General features: G+C 55.5%; 1 long non-coding RNA gene across 3 annotated transcripts; it reads right to left on the reverse strand.

Moving 5' to 3' along the window:
* Nucleotides 1-5,229: 5,229 nt before the first annotated feature.
* Nucleotides 5,230-25,462, reverse strand: LOC103345687 (uncharacterized). 3 transcript variants are annotated; one of them, XR_011382844.1, is made up of 6 exons: nucleotides 23,752-25,462; nucleotides 20,878-21,279; nucleotides 11,515-11,648; nucleotides 9,964-10,039; nucleotides 8,391-8,510; nucleotides 5,230-6,314 (listed from the first exon to the last, which is right to left on the reverse strand). It is a non-coding gene; the product is annotated as an uncharacterized lncRNA (long non-coding RNA). The 3 variants fall into 3 exon arrangements; XR_011382842.1 differs by lacking the exons at nucleotides 20,878-21,279; nucleotides 23,752-25,462 and adding an exon at nucleotides 16,629-16,728 and having other exon boundaries at nucleotides 5,231-6,314; XR_011382843.1 differs by lacking the exons at nucleotides 20,878-21,279; nucleotides 23,752-25,462 and adding an exon at nucleotides 13,025-13,331 and having other exon boundaries at nucleotides 5,231-6,314.

The following is a 25,462-nucleotide window of genomic DNA, read 5'->3' on the forward strand; positions in this document are numbered from 1 at the left end:
CAGCAGAGTCCCCGAGACCTTTATTTGGGCTCACGGTTCTGGAAGATGGAAGTCTTAACAATTGGGAGGGGCGCATGGGTGTGAGAAAAGGGGGCGGAACTCCCACAGCCCTAACCCCACCCAGCCAGGCCCCACCTCCCAACACTGCTGCAATGAGTTAAGGTTCTCATATGACTACCAGGGACATCACTCAGATCACACACTGCAGAGAGCTAACATGAGCTTAGCTCTTGGTCCATGCAACTTGACATTAACTTAAAAAACACAATCATTCAGGGCCCGGTGCTGCGGCTTAGTGGATTAAGCTGCAGCCTTCAGCGCCCACATCCCATATGCGTACTGGTTCAAGTCCTGGCTGCTCCACTTCTGATCCAGCTCTCTGCTAATGCACCTGGGAAAGCAGTGGAGGATGGCCCAATGCTTGTGCCCCTGCACCCATGAGGGAGACCTGGAGGAAGCTCCTGGCTCCTGGCTTTGGCTCAGTCCAGCTCTAGCCATTGTGGCCATTTAGGGAGTAAAATGGGGGATGGAAGACCTTTCTCTCTCTCAGTGTCTCTCCCTCTCTCACTGTAACTCTTTCAAAGAAATAAATTTTTTTGTAATTATTCATTAGAGAGGGAACTCCAATCGTCTGGTTCAATCCCCAGATGCCTGCAATAGCCAGGGCTGGGCTGGACACCATGCTAGGGAGTTAGGAACCCCATCCAGGTCTTTGGAAGCAGCGTGGCAAGGACTCAACCACCTGAGCCGTCAACCTTCTGCCTCAGCAGGAAGCTTAGCAGAGTTGGGAGCCAGGGCTGAGAACTGAACCCCGGGCACTTTTTTTCCCCTTGAGGTCTTCCATCTGCTGGTTCACTCCCCAGATGGCTGTAATGGCCGGAGCTGGGCCAATCCCAAGCCAGGAGCCAGGAGGTTCTTCTGGATCTCCCACGAGGATGCAGGGGCCCCAGCACTTGGGCCATCTTCCACTGCTTTCCCAGGCCACAGCAGAGAGCTGGATGGGAAGTGGAGCAGCCGGGACTCAAACTGGTGCCCACATGGCACACTGGCCCTGTAGGCGGCAGCTTCACTGGCTACGCCACAGCACCGCCCCCCACCTCCCAGCACTCTTGATATGGGCTATGTGGGTAGCATATTAACCAGAGCCTTTACTACTAGGGTAAATGCCCACTGGCTTTTTTTTTTTTTTAATTCATTTGGCTCCACTGGAGCTCTTGCCCTGGAGATGGGGTGGGGGTGGGAGTGAAAGGGGAGCCAAGGGAAGGTCCACTTCAGGGCGACCCCTGTACCCCATTCTTTGAGTGGGGCATTAAACAATTAAGAGAATGTTGGGGGAAGGGCTTCAGGTCTGCAGTCTCCTACACTGAGACATTTGTGGCCCAAGATTTTCATGCAAAGATAGGAGGCTGGTGCTGTGGTGTAGTGGGCTGTCTCCGACTGCAGTGCTGGCATCCCATATGGGCACTGGTTCAAATCCTGGCTGTTCCACTTCCCATGCAGCTCTCTGCTGTGGCCTGGGAAAGCAGAAGATGGCCCAAGTGCTTGGGCCCCTGCACCCATGTGGGAGACCTGGAAGAAACTCCTGGCTCTGGAATGGCTCAGCTCCAGCCATTGTGGCCATTTGGGAAGTGAACCAGTGGGCAGTTGTATTTATTTATTGTATTTCAAATTTGCAAAATGGCAAACTGAGGTCTCACTCACAGCGTTCTGGGTGGGCCAGCAATAAAGCTACTACATAAGCTAAGACATACAGCTCTGCCCAGCTGGGAACATGGACCTGAGAGGTGCCAGGAGGTGGAGACGCAGGGTGAGGAGAGAGAGTTGTGTGGGAATGCGAGGAGCCAGTGCACCCCTACCAGTTTGTCTCACCAGCAAGCAAAGGAGTCGGATGCCAACTTTGGTCTTTGGTTAAGTCTTTGGTTAAGGGGACAATTCCTGGGGCATCGTTATTCATGTACAGGAGCAGAGCTGACAGCAACCACCAGAGGGTCAAGAGAGATGTGTAACCAGTGAGTGTGCGCTACCATGATAAGGCCCCCGGTGGGACAGCTTCCGCTTTCCTGAATGCAGCTGCAATGGCAGGAATGGCAGGAGTCACCTTGGTACCACGAGGGTGAAAGCCACAGGCTGGAGTTGGCAGAAGTGTAGAAGGACCAGCCTTGATCTGCTTAGCTCTAGAATTTATATTTTGTGAAGACATCAAAACAAACAAAAAAGTCCTAAAGACTTCTCTGCTTAAATCACTGTAGCTAGATCTCTGCTACATGAACGAATTGCAGTTTCTTTTTTCTTTTTAAAGATTTATTTATTTGAAAGGCAGAGTTACAGAGAGGCAAAAGGAAAGAGAGAGAGAGGTCTTCCATCCTCCGGTTCACTCCCTAGTTGGCTGCAATGGCCAGAGCTGCGCCGATGTGAAGCCAGGAGCCAGGAGCTCCCTCCAGGTCTCGCACATGGGTGCAGGGGCCCAAGCACTTGGGCCATCTTCTACTGCTTTCCCCAGGCCACAGCAGAGAGCTGGTTGGGAAGTGGAGCAGCCAGGACTTGAATCGGTGCCCATATGGGATGGCAGCTCCTGGCTCCTGGCTTCAGCCTGGTCCAGCCCCAGTGTGGTGGCTATTTGGGGAGTGAACCAGTGGGTGGAAGACTTCTCTCCCTCTCCCTCTCCCTCTCCAATGACTTCCTGTCCAGTTGAGTGCACTGGGTAGATAGAAACACGGATCAGGCAAGCAGCACCAGCCCTGCGGCTTTTCCCTGAGGACTGCCCTGGTGACTGGGCAGGGGAAGAACTCCCAGCGGGAGGACTCTCTTAGTCTTGCAGGTCCTGGGAGGGAGGGTGGTGAATGCCCCCCACCCCCCACCCCAACATACACCAAGACATGGCCCACGATGACCCAGGGGTGGATGAGCCCATTGTTCCGACCTGGTCGTGAGCCTGGTTCAGCAGTCACGATGCATCAGAGTGCATGAAGATGGGACTGAGACCTACACTTGTTCATCTTGGTGAAAAAAAAAAGCCAACAGAAAAGTTTTAAAATCCATGCACAGTTTTTTCTGTGAACTTCTTAAAGACCCCTTGTAGGTATCACTACTGTGTGTCAATCAAAAAACAAAATACTGGGGCCAGTGCTCGGGTGCAGTAGGTTAAGCATTTGCCTGCAGTGCCGGCCTCCCATATGGGCACTGGTTTGAGTCCCGGCTGCTCCACTTCTGACCCAGCTCTCTGCTCTGGCCTGGAAAAGCAGTGGAAGATGGCCCAAGTCCTGGGCCCCTGCACCCATGTGGGAGACCCGGAAGAAGCTCCTGGCTCCTGGCTCCAGATTGGCCCAGCTCCGGCCGTGGTGGCCATCTGGGGAGTGAACCAGCAGATGGAAGACTTCTCTCTCTGCCTCTCAAGTAAATAAATCTATAAAAAATTATTTAAAAAATCTGAACTGTTAAAAAAGCCTACTCCGTTAATTTTTTTTCTTTTTTCTTAACTTTTTTTTTTTTTTTTTGGACAGGCAGAGTGGACAGTGAGAGAGAGAGACAGAGAGAAAGGTCTTCCTTTGCCGTTGGTTCACCCTCCAATGGCTGCCGCGGGCAGCGTGCTGCGGCCAGCGCACCACGCTGATCCAAAGGCAGGAGCCAGGTGCTTATCATGGTCTCTCATGGGGTGCAGGGCCCAAGCACTTGGGCCATCCTCCACTGCACTCCTGGGCCACAGCAGAGAGCTGGCCTGGAAGAGGGGCAACCGGGACAGAATCCAGCGCCCCGACTGGGACTAGAACCTGGTGTGCCGGCGCCGCAGGCAGAGGATTAGCCTATTGAGCTGCAGCGCTGGCCTGCTCGGTTAATTTTTAGCATTGGAAGAGCGCAGTGGCATTTGGCAGCTGTTCCTTCACTCATCACCTGTCTACTGATGTGTTCACGCATCCATCTACTCATCTATCAGTTTACTCATCTGTCATCGACACACTGATCTATTCATCTATGGGTTTATTCATCCATTATCTAGATCATCAATCAATCAATCAATCAGCCATCTATATTTCTATCATCTATTTCCATCTCTATTTCTCTGTCTGCCTTTCAAGTAGTATGAAAATGTTGCTAAAAAACCAATACTTTTAAATTAACTTCTCTGCTTACGGAGGCATTTGTCGATGCTTATCCTCAGCGCCCCCAGTGGAAACATCGCACAAACCCCTGGACTGGATCATGCCCCAGCACTAACGTGGACAACCACAAACCCCAGAGCGATTCCACCAGCACAAGACGGCTCCTAGGGCCCTGCTGGTGAGTGCACGGATGGAACACAGTATCCTGGAGCAGGAGTGAAGGAACCCAGCCAAGGCCTGCAGCCGGCAGTGTAAGTGCAAAATACACGACCATGTCATTAAGGAAAGTAGTGGACAGGTGCTGTGGGCCACCTGGTTCAGCTCACAGAAGTGGATTTCCATGTGTGCACAGAAGCACAGCCACAGCACCAGGAGGCTGTGTGACAGGCATGCAGGACACTGATGACCCAGGACACCAGGACCAGCTGCACACAGAGTCGGGGATTCATGATGACCGTGTAGTGCAGGGGGTGACAGATGGCTACGAACCTGTCATAGGCCATCACAGCCAGGATAAAGTTGTCCATCTCTGCAAATAGCATGAAGAAGAACATCTGGGTGATGCAGCCTGCATAGCTGATGGCTTTGCTCTGCGTCTGGATGTTCACCAGCATCTTGGGGACGGTGGTGGAGGTGAAGCAGACGTCCACCAAGGACAGGTTGGAGAGGAAGAAGTACATGGTCGTGTGGAGGTGGGGGTCTGAGAGGATGGCCAGGATGATGAGCAGGTTCCCAGCCACAGTGACCAGGTACATGGAGAGGAAGAGCCCACATATGAGGGGCTGCAGTGCTGTTTCCCCTGAGAATCCAGACAAAGGAATTCTGACAGCTGTGTTCCATTACCCAGTTTCACCTGGAATCACCAGGTTTCACACAAGAACAAGAAGACAGTAGGAAGGAGTGAGCCTGGGTCCCTCTCTCCCAGGAGGTGGGAGAACAAGACGATATAAGAAGTGAGCCTCGGTATCCCTCTCCCAGGAGGTGGCAGAACTGCACTAAGTAGGAAGGAGTGAGCCTGGGTCCCCCTCTCCCAGGAGGTGGAAGAACAAGATTACATAGGAAGGAGTGAGCCTGGGTATTCCCCTCTCAGGAGGTGGCAGAATTGGACGAAGTAGGACGGAGTAAGCCTGGATCCCTCTCTCCCAGGAGCGGGGAGAACTAGATGACATAGAAAGGAGTGAGCCTGGGTCCCCCACTCCCAGGAGCAGGGAGAACTGGATGACAGTAGGAAGGAATGAGCCTGGGTCCCCCCTTCTCCCTGGGCTCAGATCTATTGTGAGTCCAGACGTGGGGGAGGAGCTTAGGGTTACTGGTGCGTCCCGAGAGTGTTCTGGAATTCCTTATGTGGCCGGTTGTAGGTGCTGTTTCTGTGGTGATGTTGCTCCTGGGCGTGTGCCTCCCAACACCAACACTGCCCTTTACGCTGCCGAGGGGACGCACTCAATGCTCCCTGAATGCTTAGAAAATAGTGCAAAATAACAACAAAAAAATACATTGCATGGCTAGATTCACAGTCTGGTTGGCATGCATACCTTCCTGTTGTGCTACGGTGGGCTTAGCTCCCCACCTTCCCGTGGGGTGCCCAGCTGCTGGCCATTGGCTGGTGGGCTCAGCTCCTGGGCACTGGGTAGGAGGTTCAGCTCCCTGCCTTCTAGTGGGTTGTTCAGCTCCTGAGTATTGGGTGGTAGGCTCAGCTCCTGGCCGCTGGCTGGTGGTAGGCTCAGCTCCTGGCCGCTGGCTGGTGGTAGGCAATGCTCCTGGCTGTTGGCTGGTGGTAGGCAATGCTCCTGGCCGTTGGCTGGTGGTAGGCTCAGCTCCTGGCTGTTGGCTAGTGGTAGGCTTAGCTCCTGGCTGTTGGCTAGTGGTAGGCTCAGCTCCTGGCCACTGGCTGGTGGGCTCAGCTCCTGCTCTTCTTTTGGTGGGCACAGCTTTTGTATAAGGGTGAGCTCCATGCCAGCTTTAGGTGTGCCCTGCTGCCAGCCACACCATGCCACGCTTGGCCACTGTGGCCCCTGCTCATTCTCCGATGGGATGTGGCCGATGGAGGACAGCAAGCAGGTGGATTCCAGGGACCATGTGATACGGACAGTGCTCTGTGAGAAGCGTGGCGAGGGGTTTCCTGAGGCCAGCACCTCATGCAGGACCTGGAGGTGCTGGTGGTGGTGGTGATGGTGGTGGTCTTTGGCCTTGAAGGTGCCGCCGTGGCATTCTCATTGTCTGCAAGGGAAGAAGGTTGGCCCTGAGCACCTGTGAGGCCCTGAGCTCAGCTCCACCTGTGCTGAAAGGCTGGGAGCTCTGGGTTGGGGGTTAGACCCTACAGCCTGTTCCTCTGTCCTCTCGGGGAAACTCACCTTCTCCTGGCTGGGTGTAGGGGCCTCCCCTGCAGCGAGGCTACTCCTCCCCGCCCCCAGCCCTAGCCAGCTTAGAGAGGGCTCTGAGTCTGTGAGTAGGGGTCCTCTGACAGTGCTGCCGACTTCTCCCACCCGCCTCTCCCCAAGTTCCTCTTGTCTCTGACCCTCCAAGCTAGGCCCTTAGCCACTGCCTGTCAGCTGCCTCATTGCTCCAAGCCTCAGGCTGGTGCTTCTGTTGGCTCTAAGTTTGCATTCACGGATCTGCTTTTTCAAATGGTGTCCAATCTGTTAGCAGATCTGCCAATCAAACCTTTTTAAATTTCTGTGATCACATCAGAGTACATTTAAACCTTAGCGAGGGTCCGGCGCTGTGGCACAGTGGGTTGAAGCCCTGGCCTGAAGCACTGGCATCCCATATGGGTGCCGATTCGAGTCCCGGCTGTTCCACTTCCGATTCAGCTCTCTGCTATGGCCTGGGAAAGCAGTGGAAGATGGCCCAAGTCCTTGGGACCCTGCACCCACGTGGGAGACCCAGGGGAAGCTCCTGGCTCTGGCTTTGGATCGGCGCAGCTCTGGCCCTAGTGGCCAACTGGGGAGTGAACCATCGGATGGAGAACTCTCTCTCTCTCTCTCTCTCTGCCTCTCCTCTCTATGTAACTCTGACTTTCAAGTAAATAGGTAAGTATATCTTAAAAAAAAAAAAAAAAAAACCTCAGCGAGACTTTTCATTTGGTGCGCGTTCAAACTGATTGGCAGTTAAAAACCCAGTTTCTTGCTCTCTTCATCTGCTTTTCCTTCCTTCCTTCCTTCCTTCCTTCCTTCCTTCCTTCCTTCCTTCCTTCCTTCCTTCCTTCCTTCCTTCCTTCCTTCCTTCCTTCCTTCCTTCCTTCCTTCCTTCCTTCCTTCCTTCCTTCCTTCCTTCCTTCCTTCCTTCCTTCCTTCCTTCCTTCCTTCCTTCCTTCCTTCCTTCCTTCCTTCCTTCCTTCCTTCCTTTCGACAGGCAGAGTGGACAGTGAGAGAGAGAGAGAGAAAGGTCTTCCTTTTGCCGTTGGTTCACCCTCCAATGGCTGCTGTGGCTGGCGTGCTGCGGCCGGCCCACCGCGCTGATCCAAAGGCAGGAGCCAGGTGCTTCTCCTGGTCTCCCATGGGGTGCAGGGCCCAAGGACTTGGGCCATCCTCCACTGCACTCCCGGGCCATAGCAGAGTGCTGGCCTGGAAGAGGTGCAACCGGGACAGAATCCGGCGCCCTGACAGGGACTAGAACCTGTTGTGCCGGCGCCGCTAGGTGGAGGATTAGCCTATTGAGCCACGGCGCCAGCACATCTGCTTTGAACTGGGTTTCCTCTCTCTCTCTCTCTCAACTGGACTGAATACTTGTCACTGTGTTTTTGCTGGGGCATCCACCCTGCCCCCAATCTCCATGAGTATGCTTCCACTGAAGCCTCTCCCTGGTGCACTGTGCCCTCCTACACCCCCACCCCCCCGTACAAAACCCTCCCCCCACCGCCAGGAGCTGCTTGCTTCAGGCAAGGACCCTTGCAGGCCCGCAGTGAGGTCAGTGAGGTCAGTTCCTTGCAGGGAATTCTGCCTGGCACCCTGGGGATGCTCAGTGCAGCATCACTCTGTGGTTACTTTCTGTGGACTGTGGTCACCCACCTAGCACCAAGGCAGCCGGGGAAAGCCTGCTGTCCAGTCCTGATTGCCTTGGGGTGGAGGGAGTGGGTCAACTCAGTTCCCTGCTGCCATCAGGGGCTCCCTGTGGGTACTGACTGGCCTCCTACTCTGCCTCAGCTCTGAGCTCCATCTGCTCTTTGCACTTCCTGTATAGCTGCGAGAGTCAAGTTCACAGGGCTGGCCACATCTTCCTGTGTTTCCCCTGCCTGAGATGCTGGCCTGGGAATTCCTTGTCTTGTCAGTCCACTGATGTCTTAAGAATACTTGCCTCCTAGGTCCAGCGCTGTGGTGCAGGGGATTAAAGCCTTGGCCTGCAGTGCCGGCATCCCATATGGGCACCACTTCAAGTCCTGGCTGCTCCACTTCTGATCCAGCTCTCTGCTATGGCCTGGGAAAGCAGTAGAAAATAGCCCAAGTGCTTAGGTCCCTGCACCCACATGGGAGACCTGGAGGAAGCTCCTAGATCCTGGCTTTGGATTGGCCCAGTTCCAGCCATTGCAGCCATCTGGGGAAGTGAACCAGCAGATGGAAGACCTCTCTCTGTCTCTACCACTCTCTATAACTCTTTCAAATAAGCAGGCATGCATGTGTGTGCACGTACGGAGGCACATGTAATGCCTAGCTGTTCCCCACGTATTGATTGGCCCCGGAAGTTGCCCTGTGACATGATTCTGTTTTATCAACATTCTTTTTTTTCCTTTTGCCTCCCCTTTTTTCATTTATACCACCTGTTTGGGTTTTATGGGTCTTGAAATCCACCTTAAACCTTGAATCGTGGAAGAGACTCAGATGCTGGGGTCCCCCACCTGCTTCAGTTGGGATGGATGAACAGCACAGTCTAGCTCCTGGGCCAGGCTCCCCTGACTGGGTGCAAGACGACAAGCGGCTGGGTGCCCCTGTGTGTGACAGCAGGTCCCTTTGGCCTGCCAGGGCGGGGCCAGTCTCGGATTCTACCTGTGACCAGTGCTTTAGGGCCAAGCCAGTTTCCAGCTGCTCTGTGGGGAACCTTCCCAAGAGCCGGGACAGGTAGGCTAAGGGGGCTCTCCTTTTTTTTTTTCCAAAGCCACTGTAATCCTGAAGGCTTCTATTGTGGGGAGCAACTCGGACTAGACTAAGTTACTGGAATTAAGACTTATTCTATGCATCTGCTCTCCCACAATATGGCGCTGGGAGAGGAGTAAACAACTTCTACACAGCTGCCTCCAGTTCGACCAATAACCTGCAGGAGCTGATCCTGCTCCTGATTGGAGGAGAGCAGCGTACTCGGCGTGTGGGTAGCAGAGTTGGGATTGGTGGAAGAGGACTATAAAGGAGGAGAGAGACAACATGCACCAGGAACATCCGGATAACATCTGAGCAGCCCCCGAGAGAGCTGGCCGGCGGTGTGCTGCTCCCCTGCGGAAGTGGGGAAAGTGGCAGGGGGAACCGCCCCTCCAGGGAGGTGGAAGGATCGGCAGCCAACCCGGGAAGGACCGAGCAGACAAAAGAACAGCGCAGGGTCCTGTGTCGTTCCTCCGCGAATGGGGGAGCGACATTCTATCACTTGTGAAAGTTCTTCCATCAATGTCTGGGGGAAAATTGACTCTCAGCCAAGCCTTTGAGATGTGTATAAACCCAGGCAGTCTGTGGGACCTGAAGTTGTCCACTCCCAAGAGATGGCAGACAGAAACATGCTGCCTGGGGAAGTGGGGTGGACATGGGGAGGTGGGCAGCAGCATTCTGGGGTCCTCATTGGCATTCAGAGACAAGGGCAGGAGCAGCGTTCCAGCCCTGGACTGTCCACTGGTGAGTCGGTTTGTCCAGGTATACCTCCACATTGACTCAAACTGCAGAAGTCTTACCCGAAGCTAGCCCCTCATCTGTATCACCATCCTCTGCACTGGGCTCACTGGATTCTCTGTCCCGGAAACTCAGAGCCTGCAGAGAAAGAGAGAAGCTGTGGAGGATGCAAGGTGCGGCGTCTGTTATCCCCACAGAGGGGCCACGCAGCACTGTGGGTGCACGCTAGCTGGAGACCTGAGCCATTGCTTGTCCTCTCTGCAGCCTGTGCACTAGGCACAACACAAGGAGCCCCCGTCTGCATCCTGGGCACTCATCACCACACGAGCACCCCTTCCTCTATGTCCTGTGCGCCCATCACCACGCAAGGAGCGTGCAAGGCAGCCTTGGCTGACATAAGATGTTTCCTCCTGCCCCAGCCCCTGCACCAGCGTCCAGCCATGCCGTGCTCTGCTGAAGCAGTGAGGTAACGGAACCACAGGAACGACATGTGGGGTCACCCTGGGGGGGCAGCAGATGCTTAGGGATGGGCAGAGAATGGTCAGGCACTTGTACGCTGCAAACACTTCTGGAATGCATTGTCAACGACAGGCTGTGTGCCTACAGACAACAGCCATGGGTGCAGTGATCTTGGTAGGGCCAGGGCAATGCAAGGAAAACAAACAAAAAAATCAATGGAAGGAAGTGGCAGAAGCTAAGATGGATCAAGGCCGTGCTGTGTGTCATGTCACATGTGTGGTCTGTGCTGTGCTGTGTCATGTCACATGCTTAGTTCATGCTGTGCTGTGTATCATGTCACATACACGGTTCGTGCTGTGCTGTCACATCACACGTGTGGTTCATGGTGTGCTGTGTCATGTCACATGAGTGGTTCATGCTGTGGATGTGGGACTGGACAAGGACTGGGCATGAGGGAGCCTGGGTGAGGGGGTGGAGGACGGCTTTCTATAATCGACAGACACGTGCCTCTGGGTATTGACGTCTGAAGGTCTTTCTGCTCCCTTCAGAGAGAACTCAAAGCAGTGCCTCTTTATCCAGGTCATTCGTGGCTGAGTCCATGGACCCTTAGGGCTCAGTATGGTGCCCCATAAGACTCACGCCAGCACTCTTCATTGTACTTTCCAGGAAAGCACCAGTGTGAGCCTCAAGGCAAGACCACCGGAACCACACGCTAGGGGCGACTATGCAGTGCATTTTTCAAGGGCTTTGTGGTGATGTGGTGCGTGGGTGAACCGGGGTTGACAAACGGGGTCTTTCTCAGCAGAGGGCATCGATTCTGTGCCAGATGTTGCTGGCACAGGTGCAGGCTGGAAGCTGTACTGGAGACCAAGCAGAATGAGGGAAGCCCACTCTCCTGGCTCGCTGCACCCCCTCTGGCTGAGGGATGAGGGAGCTTGCAAGGGGGACAGCACCTCTGGGGTGGTGCTTTTCCAAGTAGAGCCTCCCCACTGTGCTCCTTGTGCTCTGCTCTTGCCAACAGATCCTAGAGTTGTGCTACGAGCTCATGTCTGGCCCAGGTTGATCAGGAAGCCACCTGCCTGGGGCGCCAAGCTGAGCATGCTGGGGGTGGTGGGCAGTGCTCGGACCAGGGTGGGGGGTGGGGGGGTACATACTCAGGCAGATGTGACAGAAGATCAGCTGCCCAGCACCAGCACGATGACAAAGCTGAGCAGCAGCACGTCCACTCCAAGGGACACGACCACGGTGAACACGGACAGGAAAAGCAGCCAGGTGTCCTCTCCGACCTCTGCCAGAACAAGGGAGACACAGGCGGCCAGGTGAGGCCAAGGGGAGGAACTTTGCTCCGGGTATGGCAGAGCGAAGCAACCTCCCCCCTCCCAGGCCCGAGGGATGCCCAGGTGTGTGCTCTGCCTTACTGGAGTGCCCTGGGCGCCCCCCAGCCCCCAGCCCCACCTGGCTGGTGTGATAACCCCACGCTGGCTCTGGAAGGTGAGGCCAGGTCCCCAGGTCTCCTCCCTCCTCCCTGCTACTGACACACACACACACACACACACACACACACACACCTGAGCCTTGCCATGCCACACCCAGCCATCCTCCAAACAGAATGGGACGGCTACAGTCCTACCCTGCTTGCTCCTAGGACCCTGTCCTCTGCACCCCCAGAGTCGCCTACACTCAAAGCCACATGGCTTTCCAGAAAGCCCATGTTGAGAACATCACAGGTGGGCTTCTGGGAGGTGGAGCACGGTGGGACTGAGCTCCAAGGGGCGAGGTGCTCGCTTGCTCACTCAGCTGTCCTAAGGGACACCTGGCAGACATGGCCCTGGGTGGTGTGGCCTGCGTGGCACACTGGGCTGGACTGGGAGGCAGCCGAGCCACAAGGGTCCCCTCTAGCAGTGACCTGGTAGCCCTCTGCAGTCTGAGAGACACTTTGGTGGGGAAGCACCCTCCCTGACTCCCAGTGCAATCTTCTGGAACAGCAAAGCCAGGCAATTGCATACATACAGCAGGAGTGGATGCTGCTCTCTGCTCTGCCATGGCCTTGGGGAGAGAGGTCTTACAAGGACCAGGAAGGGAGAGGCTCTGAGGCCTGTATCCTACAGCCACCATGCCAACTGGGCACTATAGGGGAGCCTTAGCACTGTCCATCCCCGTGTCTGCAGCCTGGTGGGAGAGCCGTGCTCCCTCTGGGGCCCCTGGCCCTGGTTCCTTCCTGCCTCTTTTGACTCCTGGGGGTTGTGGGTTCTCCCAGGCTTGTGGCACATTGGCTTCCCCTCTGGGTTGGTGCCTCTCTCTCCCATTTCTCATAGAACAGCTGCCACTGGGCCTGGGCCCACATGACCACCCACCTTCAGTCACATCTGCAGGGACCCTCGGTTGGCATCAGGAGGGTTGCCACAGGCCCTGGGGTTGGGACATGGGCACATCTTTCCCCCTTGCTCGATGCAGACAGTGGTGCTCACGGTTGGGGCTCCTGGATCTGCTCAGCTCAGGTGTACCCAGCCCCCATCTGGCCCCTTTCCTAGATGGCTGACTCCTCCAGGCAGCCCCACTCCCACCCCCACCCTGCCCGTGCCCACCAGGGACCAGCACAACTTGAGTATCCCAGGGCTGACTGTGCAGGGGATTGAGGGGGCAGGGAAGACCCCTCTCCCATACCTGATGCCTGGCACCACAGCCCCCTAGCAGCCCTGGTGGTGCCAGATAGCCAGATAGTTGCTGGCAGCAGTGTGGACACAGGGCAGAGGTGTAGACACAGGGCTGCAGTGTAGACAAGGGGCAGTGGTCCTCACACGAGGTCCAGAGCCTCAGAAACCCTGAAAAGAGCAACAGGGTCCGTTTCTGCTCCAGGCTCTTTTCCTGGGACAAGATGAGGTGACCACATCGCAGCTCAAGAGACTATGGGCTGGGAAACAGCTGACCTAGCACCCTGGACCCCAAGGGAGGCAGTGCTGGGAGCTGCCCCAGTGCCCTGGACCCCAAAGGGAGGCAGTGCCATGAAACAGCTGCTCCAGCACCCTGAACCCCAGAGGGAGGCAGTGCTGGGAGCTGCCCCAGCACCTTTGTAATCGTAGTCAGTAGAGACTCCTGGGGCCTGTGATCTGCTTTACGAAGATATACACCATGATGGATATTACAGAGTCCTTTGTGTGCATCTTTTGGTGGAGCAGAACAGGTAGGTGTCTTCTTCAGTCCTAAGAGGTGGCACTGCATGGGGGAGGGGGGGGATGGTGCTTCATCCTGGCGCCTCCCCCTAAACCCATCATCCTTCCTGTAGCACCTTCCAGGTGCAGGATTCCACTTTCCAGATAGGATGGGTTGGCTCCTGGAAGAAACTTCCCACAGGGCCACAGCGGGGTGGTTTACATTCCTGCGCTGACAGCCAGGTGGTGCTGTGGCCCTCAGCCTTTGGTCCCCAGGGTGTGAATGCCAACTGCTTTGGTCGGGGAAGGGGGTTGCTGGCCCAAGTCAAGACCTCAGGATGTTAGGAGACACGCCCAGAGCTCTCGTATCCTCTCCTGTTCTGGGCCATTTCCTCTGTGCTGCGGGGCTGGGGACAGAGGCTGCCAAGGATATGTGAGGGCATCCAGGGAGCTGTCTGTCCATCCATCCCCACCTCAGCGTGCGCATACACACCACACACCAGACACACCAGACACATACCATACACACCACACACCATACCCACCACACACACACACACACACCATATACATCACACACACTATAGACACCATACACCACACACCATATACCTCACATCCACTATACACACCATACACCACACACACACACATCACACCAGACACCATATACATCACACACACTATAGATATCATACACCACACACCATATATATCACATCCACTATACACACCATACACCACACACAGCATATACACTATACACACCATATATTACACACCATACACACCACACATCATACACACACCATACACACCACACACACACCATACATTACACACCATACATACCACACAGCATACACATACCATACACACTCTACACACCACACACACACATCACACACCATACACACCACACACACCATACACATCACATAAACTACACATACCATACACTATACACACACCACACATCATACATTACACACCATACACACAAAGCATACACACTATACACACCACACACCATACATTACACACACACCATACACACCATATACCATACACACCACACACCATCCATACAACACACACCATACACCTCACACACCACACTACAAATACACCATACATCACACACCATACACCACACACACATCATACAAACCACACAGCATACACAGACACCATACACACTATACACACCACATGCCATACACACCACACACACCAAACACCTCACAAACCATATACACTATACACACCATATACCATATACACACTATACATACTATACACACCATACACACCACATGCCATACACACCACATACACCATACACACTACACACCATATACGACATACACACCATATATCACACACCACACACACCATACACACATCATACACACTACACACCATATACAACATACACAACATATATCACACACCATACACAACAGAGCATACACACGCTACACACCACACCATATACCACACATACAGCATACATCACATACTACACAGCATACACATATAGAACACTATAACCACACACACCATATACACCACACACCATACACACCGTACACACACCATACACCACACGCCGTACACACCACACAGCATACACACACACTATACATACCATACACACCACACACCATATACCACACCATATACATCACATACCACACTACACACAAACCATACTATACATGCCATAAGCCACATGCACACCACACACACCACATACACACATCACACACCATAAACACCACAGAGCATACACACACACCATACACACATCATATACCACACACATATCACATTACACACCATACACACCACACACACCATATACCACACATATACTACACACCATACACCACACACACTACACACATCACAAACCCTACACACTACACACACAATACACCACACACACCATACACATCGTACATCACACATACACCACACACACAATACACATCACACACCACATACCATACACACACCACACATACATACCATACACCATGCACACACCATACACACTACACACACACACCAGATGCCACACACATACACCACACAGCAGACACACCTACACATATCTACATGTGTGTATCCCATACACACACACCATACACACCCCACCCATGTACCAGACACATCTATCACACACACACAATTACCACATATATGTAACACATTCACTACACACAGAGCTACCACATATACCCTAACCTCCATCACACACATACCACTCCCCCATTATACACACACCACACCCCACCCCACATGCACACACATACACATACACATAAACACTACACACCATCATAGTACACGAACACACATGTGTGCACTGCATGATTTTTCGGGCCTCAGAACCCCTCTTGCTGATGTCACACTGCATCCTGGGCTGGGGGCCTCCAGCCCCTCCCCCTGCCTGGCCAGGGGCCACCTCTGGCAGGCTCTCTGGCCACCTGGCCTCTGCCTGGATGCCGCCCTGGCACCCCACGGGCCCCAGTGGGCTCATCCTGTCAAGTGCTTGCCATGAACCTCTTGGAATCCCAGTTCTGGGATTCTAGGGCCGTCTCAGAGACCAGTCGCTATGGGGCTGGGGCCCAGTGTCTCCCGGTCACATCTGTGCCCCATTTTGGACCCTGGTTTTCATCTTCCTGGCTGGGGGGATGGGGGAGGGCTCTGTCCTGTCTCAGTGGGAAGGGCTGGCACCTGGTCAGCTACTCTCACAGGTGTGTTCCCCCTGCTCAAATTTGGGGGGCCCAGCGTGGCCCCACCAGGGTGCATCCTGACCTCTACCCACTCCTGGGAGGGGCCTCAGCCACCTGCTATCCATTCCTACCTGCTGCATTGACAGCCTCCTCCCTCACTGTCCACCACCCTTGTAACCTGGCACCTGGATGGGCACCCTAAGTCATGCTGGTGGCACCTGTCCACCCCTTGGCCGCTCTTGCCACCCCCACCCCTACCGCCTGGGGCAGCCCTGCTGTTCCATCTTGAACCCCCCACCGAGAAACAGCTTTTCAGCTCAGCATCAGCTCCCCGGAGGCTCCCCCCACCCCTGGGTACCAGAATCGCTCACTCACTGCAATTGGAATTCAATCTGGACAGCGAAGTCCAACCAAAGGTTTCTCACTCAGAGAAGGCTGAGTTGAGAAGTGAGGAGGGGACCTGTGGGGTCACGTGGAACTCAAGGCGCCTCACAGAGCACATGACCCAGCAACCATGGCAATGCCCCCACGGTGGTGGGGGAGGGGAATGGCTCTGACCTGGCTGGGTGGGGGTGGGGGAGGGGCTGTGGGATGGATCTCCCAAGTCCCTCATGAAACTGGTTCACAGCTCTGGGTTTTTTTTAAAAGGTTTATTTAGTTATTTGAAAGTCAGAATTACACACACACACACACACACACACAGGTCTTCCATATTCATCCAGCAAATTTATTTGTCAGATACTTTTTTAAAAAAAAGATTTATTTATTTATTTGAAAGTCAGTGTTACACAGAGAGAGGAGAGGCAGATTGAGAGAGGAATGTCATCCATCCGCTGGTTCACTCCCCAATTGGCCGCATGGCCGGACTGCACTGATCTAAAGCCAGGAGCCAGGAGCTTCTTCTGGGTCTCCCACATGGGTGCAGGGACCCAAGGACGTGGACCATCTTCTAGTGTTTTCCCAGGCCACAGCAGAGAGCTGAATTGGAAGTAGAGAGGCCAGGACTTGAACTGGCTCCCATATCGGATGCTGGTACTGCAGGTGGCGGCTTTACCCACTACGCCACATGCCGGCCCCCTTGTAGGTTTGGGCTGGGGGACCTGTGGCTCTGGCCTGATGAACCTCAAACATGTGCTCAGCAGATGTGAGACACAGAAGGGCACCTGTTCCGTGGGCCCACTGGTGCGCAGGGCCCAGGGCAGCACAAGTCCACAGGTAGAGGATGGGGCTGATGAGTGCCAGGAACTCAGAAGGGTTGCAGGGCTGGGGTGGGGGGGATGAATGCCAATGGGCTTGGGGCTTCCTTTTAGAGCAGAATGTTCTGGAACTTGAAAGAGGTGGTGGCTGCACAGCACTGTGAAGGCACCAAATGACAGTGCATGTAAAATAGTGGTCGGGTTGGCGCTGTGGTGTAGCAGGTGGAGCCACCACCTGCTGTGCCAGCATCCGATATGGGTGCTGGTTCGAGTCCCGGCCGCTCCACCTTGGATCCAGCTCTCTGCTATGGCCTGGGAAAGCAGTGGAAGATGCCCAAATATTTGGGCCCCTGTAATCATGTGGGGGACCTGGAAGAAGCTCCTGACTCCTGGCTCCAGATCAGCATAGCTCCAGCCATTGTGGCCATTTGGGGAATGAACCAGTAGACGGAAGACCTCTCTCTCTCTCTCTCTCTCTCTCTCTCTGCCTCGCTGTAACTCTTTCAAATAAATAAATTTTTAAAAAGTCAGTGGTTGATTTTATGCCTTGTGAAACTGTATCAAAATGGATTTTTAAAAATTTACTTGACAGGCAGAGTTATAGACAGTGAAAGAAGGTCTTCCGTTGATTCACCCCCCAAATGGCCGCCATGGCTGGCGCTGCGCTGATCTGAAGCCAAGAGCCAGGTGCTTCTTCCTGGTCTTGCATGCGGGTGCAGGGGCCCAAGCACTTGGGCCATCCTCCACTGTACTCCCGGGGAACAGCAGAGAGCTGGATCAGAAGTGGAGCAGCTGAGACTCGAATGGGCGCCCATATGGGATGCTGGCGCTGCAGGCAGAGGATTAACCAAGTGAGCCAAGGCGCCGGCCCCCCCTCCCTTTTTATTTACTTGACAGAGTAATAGACAGTGAGAGAGAGAGAGATAGAAAGAAAGGTCTTCCTTCTGTTGGTTCACTCCCCAAATGGCCACCATGGCCTTTTTTTTTTTTTTTTTTTTTTTTTTTAAGAAAAGGCATGCACTGCGTCTGATGAATGCTTTGCTTCCATCCTGAACAGCAGGGTGGGCTGGGGGAGATGGGTGCAGTCCTGGCCAGGGCTGTCAAATGCCCCACGTGGCCACTGTACTGCCAGGCCCTGGAGTAGGGTTCACCAAGTCACAGCATCTCCAAGAGAGACCAGGGCCACGGTCGCCACCTTCAGCTATCTGGACCACCCATGACCCATATGACCACACTTGAAGGGGCCCCAAAGTGGAGCCCAGGCGGCCATGAGGATCTGGGCTCATGCCTCGTTCCATCCTGCCAGGCTGTGCACAGGGTACCCGGCGCCCATGTGCTGAGTGCCCAGGACTCACGGCCGTGTCACAGGCAGGCTCTGGGGAGGGCACTTCTGTCCTGCCTTCTGAGTCCCATGGGACTGCAGGCCATGCCCCACTGTCCAGCCTTCCCAGTAGCTGGGCTACTGGCCTGGGGGAAGCCTGGGGACCAGCCATGGGAGCGAGCAGATGGCAGCGTTGGGGGCCATGACTGTGGCTGCAGCTCCCCCCACCCCCTTACCCCCGGGGGTGAGGGCCCCTTCCCCAGCCCCTGTAACAAACTCCTCTTCTGCTCCCCGTTGCCATAGCTGCTCCGTGATCCTTCCTTCACAGGCTGAACAGTTTTGCTGCCCTCTCTACTGGCATCCATTGGGAACCCCTCCGAGGGCCCTTATCCAGTCCAGCACTGCAGCCAGGGTGCTGCCCACTGCCCAGCCCTCCTCCCCACCCCAGGGAGTGGGGTGTCCTCTCACTGGCTCCCTGGCATTTCTGGGGTGCTCTCTCATCTCCAGCCACCCAGAACCTGCCCCCATCATCCATGCCCAGCTTAGTACCGTGTGGTTAAAACAACGTGCTCCCAACGATAATACAATCAAAAGCATGGGGCTTGCGAACTCTGCCTGAAGAATAATCCACACCTATAGCAGGGTGCACAGGTGAGCACATGGAAGAAACAGTGGGCGCGCCTGGTGCCCTGCACTGCGGCTGAGGTTTCCCAGCCAAGCGCCCTCCAGTTCTGGGCCCACCCCTCCCCAGCACACAGCCCTGCCTGACCAGGGCACAAGCGTTTCCCAACAGCACCACCCGGACATCAGGGTTTACAAACGGGACACTGTACCGCCGACAGCGAGGACTGGGAGACCCTGTGCTCAGCCTGAAGGGACCTCTGTTATCAAGGGGTAGCTCCCTCTTCACCCCTTTCCCTGTGGGATATGGAGCTGGTCAGCCCCGGGGCCTCTGGGATCAGGTCGCCATGTGCTCTGTGAGCTGTGCTTGCTGAAAAATATCAGAGCTTGGAGGCCTGGGTGACAGAGTGGGAGTGGACAGGGGGATAAGGGAGGCCTCCAGGGCAGGGGTGGCAAACACCCAGAGTCCTTTGCACAAGCCACACCCCACAGTCAGACCTGACACATTCACAGTATGGTGAGCTTCGGCTGCAAAACAAGGGACCAGACTGGTGTGGACCTCCCCTCATAAGCAACAAGAAAATGCCCAGCACAGGCCGGGGCAGGTTCTGGCTATGGCCAAGGCCACAAAGGGAACCCAGCAGAGAGGCAGAAGAGAAAGCCAGGAACTGCACTCCCTCCCGTGTCTCAGTCAAACCCCTCCAGCCTGTCCCCAGCCTGTGAGAAGGCACAAGCTGGCTATGACAAGCCAGGAGCTCACACTTGGCTCATGACCCACGTCCCATCCCCGAGGGGCATCTGGCCAGGCCCTCAGGCTCTGCCTGCACCCGATAGCAAGGAGGGCTCTGAGTGCAGCCAGACAAAGCCTGGAAGGGTCCCAGGGACTCCAAGTCACCCAGCAGCCCTCAGGAAAGGGGGCTTCGATGACTTGAATGTGCAGGCGCCCAGTCCAGGGCCCGGATGCAGACCCTTGTGAGGTTCCGGCCTGCAGAGAAGCCGGGGGTGGAAACCCAGTGAGGAGGTGAGCGGTGAGCAGACGGCGATGCTCCATGTGTTCCTAAAGGCAAAGGAAACCCAACCGTGGAAAGTGGACAGGGCCACGGCCAACAGAGGAGGGGACTTTGGGAGGCTCAGGGCTCACACGTGTCCTCAGAATCGGAGGCCAGGAAGAGGGTGGTGCTGAGTTCTGAAGACCCCAAAGCCCAGGCTTTCACTATTCAATGAGAGCTTTTATAAAACCCCCTCTGCCTTGGGGCCAGCGCTGTGGTTGGTTAAACCTCTGCCTGCAGTGCCGGCATCCCATATGGGCGCTGGTTCGTCCTTGCTGCTCCACTTCCAATCCAGCTCTCTGCTATGGCCTGGGAAAGCAGTAGAAGATGGCCCAAGTTTGCACCCACGTGGGAGAAATGAATGAAAGGGTAAGAGGAAGCAAATGTTTCCTGGATACAGACACACAGAACTCCAACAATCACTATATAATACATACCTTTAAGAGAGGAACAGGTATCTTGGCTACAGCAGAAGGTTCACCAAGCGTGTTGTGGCTCCGGCCTTGACACACACGTCCACAGCATCCCTGACACTCCCCGTGGCCTTCCCGTGTCTGGGTGGATGGATCAGAGGGGTCCGAAGCCCTCCTGCTCCGCTCCACGCCTTTGAGCCCTGTCTCCCACGGTCCACGATGTCTGTCTACCCACGGCCAGGAGGGGAGAAGGTGTCTGCTCCACAGCTCGCAGGGGAGTGGGCGGGGCAGCCCCCTCAGAAAAGACGGCGCCTCACACGACCCCCAGCGGGGGCTCCTTGGAGACAGCCATGGGTACATCTGGAGTCGCTGGAGGAAATGTTCCAGAAGCTGTCGAGTAGGCGCACTCCCATTGTCAGCTGATAACTGAAGAGGAAAACAAATGAAAGATGAAAATTGAATAGAAAACTGAAAATTGAATAGAAAACTGAAAATTGAATAGAAAAATAAAAATCGATAGAAAGCTCTTGGTCCGTAGTGTTTACCATTTGCTGCTTCACAGCCCTGTGTCAGAACTGGGGACACGAAGCTCCACCAAGACCCAGCCTTGGCTCCCACAAAACTCAGCTGGGTGGGAAGGGGGCACCGACACTGTCGGTCCCACAATGCCTTAAAAAGAAGCACGAGATGGAGCCACCACTTGTCAGTGCATTTCCGGCGCCTACTGTTCTTGTGCCTGACAGGCCCACCCCGTGTGCTGCCTGTGCACTCTGGAGAGAACTCATGCAAATGGGGGAGGGGCGGGCCAGGTCCCCCCTCCAGGCATAAATCCCTGAGAGCCAAACCCAAGGAGAAATATCTGGAGTGCAAATGATCAGCGACTCGGGGTGGTGATGAGGGGTGTGTGTGCTGAGCATTCCAGAACCTTCCTTCAAAGTGCCAGCACAACCCACAGGCCCCTGCTCGTCTAGACACCTGCTTCCAGCACGGGCTCCTGCCTGCTTTGTCCCACAGCCTTCTGCCCAGACTCCTGTTTCCCACTGGATGCTGTGGGTCACTAGGAGGGGACGGCCTTTGCCATTAAGCACACACAGGTGCCTGAGTCACAGCAAATCCTGTGTACGATGACGAACACCAGGTTCTAAAAGGCCAGGGCCTTTGGGTAAGGATTGAACCCAGGTGGGACCCTGCAGATGGCACTCAAGACACAAGCAGCCCCAGACTTCCTTCTTCCCATCTCGGGGTCCCTCTGCAGTGACAGCAGAGCCACCATCTGGGCCTTCAGAGCCCCCTCTTCCCTGACAGGGGCTAGCTGTTACTTTCTTGCTGTGCGTGTCCCCTTATGAGCCTCGCCACTGTCCTGATGCTGCCCTCGTTCAGGTGGCTGGGGTAGATAAAAAAAAAAAAATCCCAGGCTGGACCAGCCACATGTGGATGGCATCTGTGGCATCCACTTTTCGCTGGTCTTCAAAAGCATAGAAATCACTTTTCCTGGGTTAAGACAGAAAAGGAAAACTTTCAATAACCACAAGCAGTCACTGGCCAGGCCCAGCCTGCTCTTGGTCTAGGTCAGCTGAAGGTGGGAAGCTCAGGTCCAGGTTACCCCTGGTGTGGGCCCTGGGAGAGGGCGTGCTAATTCTCCTCCTTCCCCCTAGGAAGTAGGGGGAGCCCGGCCAACCCCCTGCTTCCCAAGGACAGGCTTGGCGCTTGTCAGGGAGCTGGACACCTGGCCAGGATGTGTCCGGCAGGCTCTCCCTGGCCAGTCCGGGGCTGCCTCCACCTCCACTTTTTTCCTGGGAGCAGGGTCATTGGCCTCCCACCCTGGGTTGCACGAAGAGCACCCCCCACCCCCTGCTGGCTTCTGGCACTCTTCCCTGTCACTTCCTCCTTTCTTCACCATCAAGCCGTGAGCTCCAAGTCCCCTCCAGGCCTCTCATCCTCGCTGAGAGCAAGACTGGGCCCCAGGGGTGTCACCTCCCAAGGCCCTCCTCTGGATGCTGCCCTGCCTGCTGCTGACACGGTACAGCTGCTGCAGGACCACGGGGAGGGAGAGAGGCAGAGTCACAAGACATCTCCCGGGGCTGGCGCTGTGGTGCAGCAGGTGCAGTGCTGGGCATCCCATATGGGCACTGGTTCTAGTCCTGGCTGCTCCACTTCCGATCCAGCTCCCTGCTAATGCACCTGGGAAAGCATCAGAAGATGGCCCAAGTGCTTGGGTCCCTGCCACCCACATGGAGACTCGGATGCAGCTCCTGCCCCAGCCCTGGCTGTTGTGGCTATTTTGGGAATGAACCAGCAGATACAACATCTACCTCTGTAACTCTGTCTTTGAAATAAATCAATAAAAAAAAAAAAAAAAAAGAAAAAGAAAAGAACTCCTCCAAGTTCCCAGCAAGGCCAGCACATGTTCCCATTTTTTTCCCCCCAGGACTGGGCCAGGAATTCTCACCCAGAACAAGAACCCCTCCCATGCCCCAGACCCAGGGAACTTCCAGGGACCAAGTGTGTGGTCCCAGGCCCGCCAAGTACTCGGGCCCCGCCCACCTCCCCAGGAGTCCCTGAGGCCCTGAACCCCCCCACCATACCCCTGGGACCCCCTCAGTTCCTGGGCCCCCTCAGCTCTTGAGTCCAGGATTCCACACTGAACGCTGGGACAACCTCTTCTCCAACCCTTCGCCAGGGCCCCGCCCACCATCCTGGACTCTCTAAGTCTCCAAGACTCAGCTTCAGTCCCCGGGACCCCGCCCGTCTCCGCAGAACCCCCTCAGGCCCGTGCTCAGGACCCCCGCCTCAGCCCCCGAGCCCCGCCCACTACCCGGGACCACTCCTCACCCCGCCCCGTGCCGGGACCCGCGCTCCTAACGTCCCCGGGCGCGTTAAAAAGCGCCGCCGCCTCACCCTCGTCCGCGGAGCGCCACCCTGTCTCGCGCTTCTGGCCCAGGGCGGCCCGCTCTGGTGGGGAGGGGGCGCAGCGCCGGGAGCGGTCCCGCCGCCGAGCGCTTCCGGGTCAGAGGGCGCGCGGCGCAACAGGACGTGCTCGGGGCAAATTCGGAGGCGGGGCTGGGCGCGGGGCTCCGGCGGGGTCCCCTCTGCTTGCGGCGGCGCCGTGGAGGAGGCCGTGGGCGACCTGAAGCAGGCGTCGGCCTGCGTGGCTGACCCCACCTGAGGGGCGCGGCCCCCAGCACCGCCAGGGAGGCCGGCAGGCCTGACCCGAGGAGACCCCCCTCCCGCTGCCGCCCCGATCTGGCTTCATCTGAAGGCACCCTCAGGGCACCGTGACCGGAGCTGGAAGTTGGGTGTAGGAAGGTCCAGCATTAGGAAGAGCAGGAAACGCGGTGACGTCACGGCGTTTCTCAGGGCATTTCCCAGTGGATTTCCTGTCTTTCCATCGTCAGCGTGTCTCCCTCCCTGTGACTTGGAGAAGGGTAGGACCTGGCCTCTGGCTGTCTTGGGCGGTGGGCAGCGGGGTCGCGTAGACCTGCTCTGTTGCGTTGGCTGCGTTCACCCCGGTCTCAGGGATGAAGAGGAAGATCCCTCCTCTACCAAACAGCTGTTTTGGGGGCACAGTTCTGGGTGCTGCACGGAGTTGCAGTGGGGTCCAGAAACGCCTACGCGCAAACCGCAGGGGCGTTCAGATCAGAGACCTCTGTGCACAACCGCACCAGCTATGCACTGGGGACAGCACAGGGCAGGCACAGAGGTGTGACGTCAGAAGCAGCTCAGGGGCCGGCGCTGTGACATAGTAGGCTAAGCCTCTGCCTGCGGTGCCGGCATCCCATTTGGGTGCTGGCTCGAGTCCCAGCTGTTCCACTTCCGATCCAGGTCTCCTATGGCCTGGGAAAGCAGTGGATGATGGCCCAAGTGCTTGGGCTACTTCCCATGTGAAAGACCCAGAAGACACTCCTGGCTTCAGATCGGCCCTGCCCTGGCCATTGCAACTCTTTGGAGAGTGAACCAGCAGATGGAAGACCTCTCTCTCTTTCTCTGTATATCTGCTTTTCAAATGAATTAACATTAAGAAAAAAAGCTCCACTCCTCTGTTCATCATTACATATTGATATGTTTCATAATTGAAAGATGAGAGTAAACACATCTACTAAGGAATATGATGGAGTAGATTCCAGAAGGCGCCTGTTGTGCGCTGGTTGAGGGAGACACTTGGATCTGAAACAGAAACAGGACCCTAAAGGAGAGAATCAAAGCCAATGACCAGTTAGAAAACGCATAGATGTATTAAGTTCCACTATTAGGAAGAACCGTTAGTGATACACCAGGAATGATGGAGATAAAGGAGAAAGAGGCAGGTGCTGTGGTGCAGTGGGTTAACGCCCTGGCCTGGGGCGCCAGCATCCCATACAGCTGCTGGTTCTAGTCCCATCTGCTCCTCTTCCGATCCAGCTGTCTGCTGTGGTCTGGGATAGCATCAGAGGATGACCAAGTCCTTGGGCCCCTGCGCCCACGTGGGAGACCTGGAGGAGGCTCCTGGCTTCGGATTGGTGCAGCTCTGGCCATTGCGGCCAATGGGAGAGTGATCCATCAGCTGGAGGACCTCTCTCTCTCTTCTCCTCTCTCTGACTTTCAAATAAATAAATAAATCTTTAAAAGAAAG

The sequence above is a fragment of the Oryctolagus cuniculus genome, chromosome 16, assembly GCF_964237555.1.
Source record: "Oryctolagus cuniculus chromosome 16, mOryCun1.1, whole genome shotgun sequence".
In the NCBI taxonomy this organism is placed as follows: Eukaryota; Metazoa; Chordata; class Mammalia; order Lagomorpha; family Leporidae; genus Oryctolagus; species Oryctolagus cuniculus.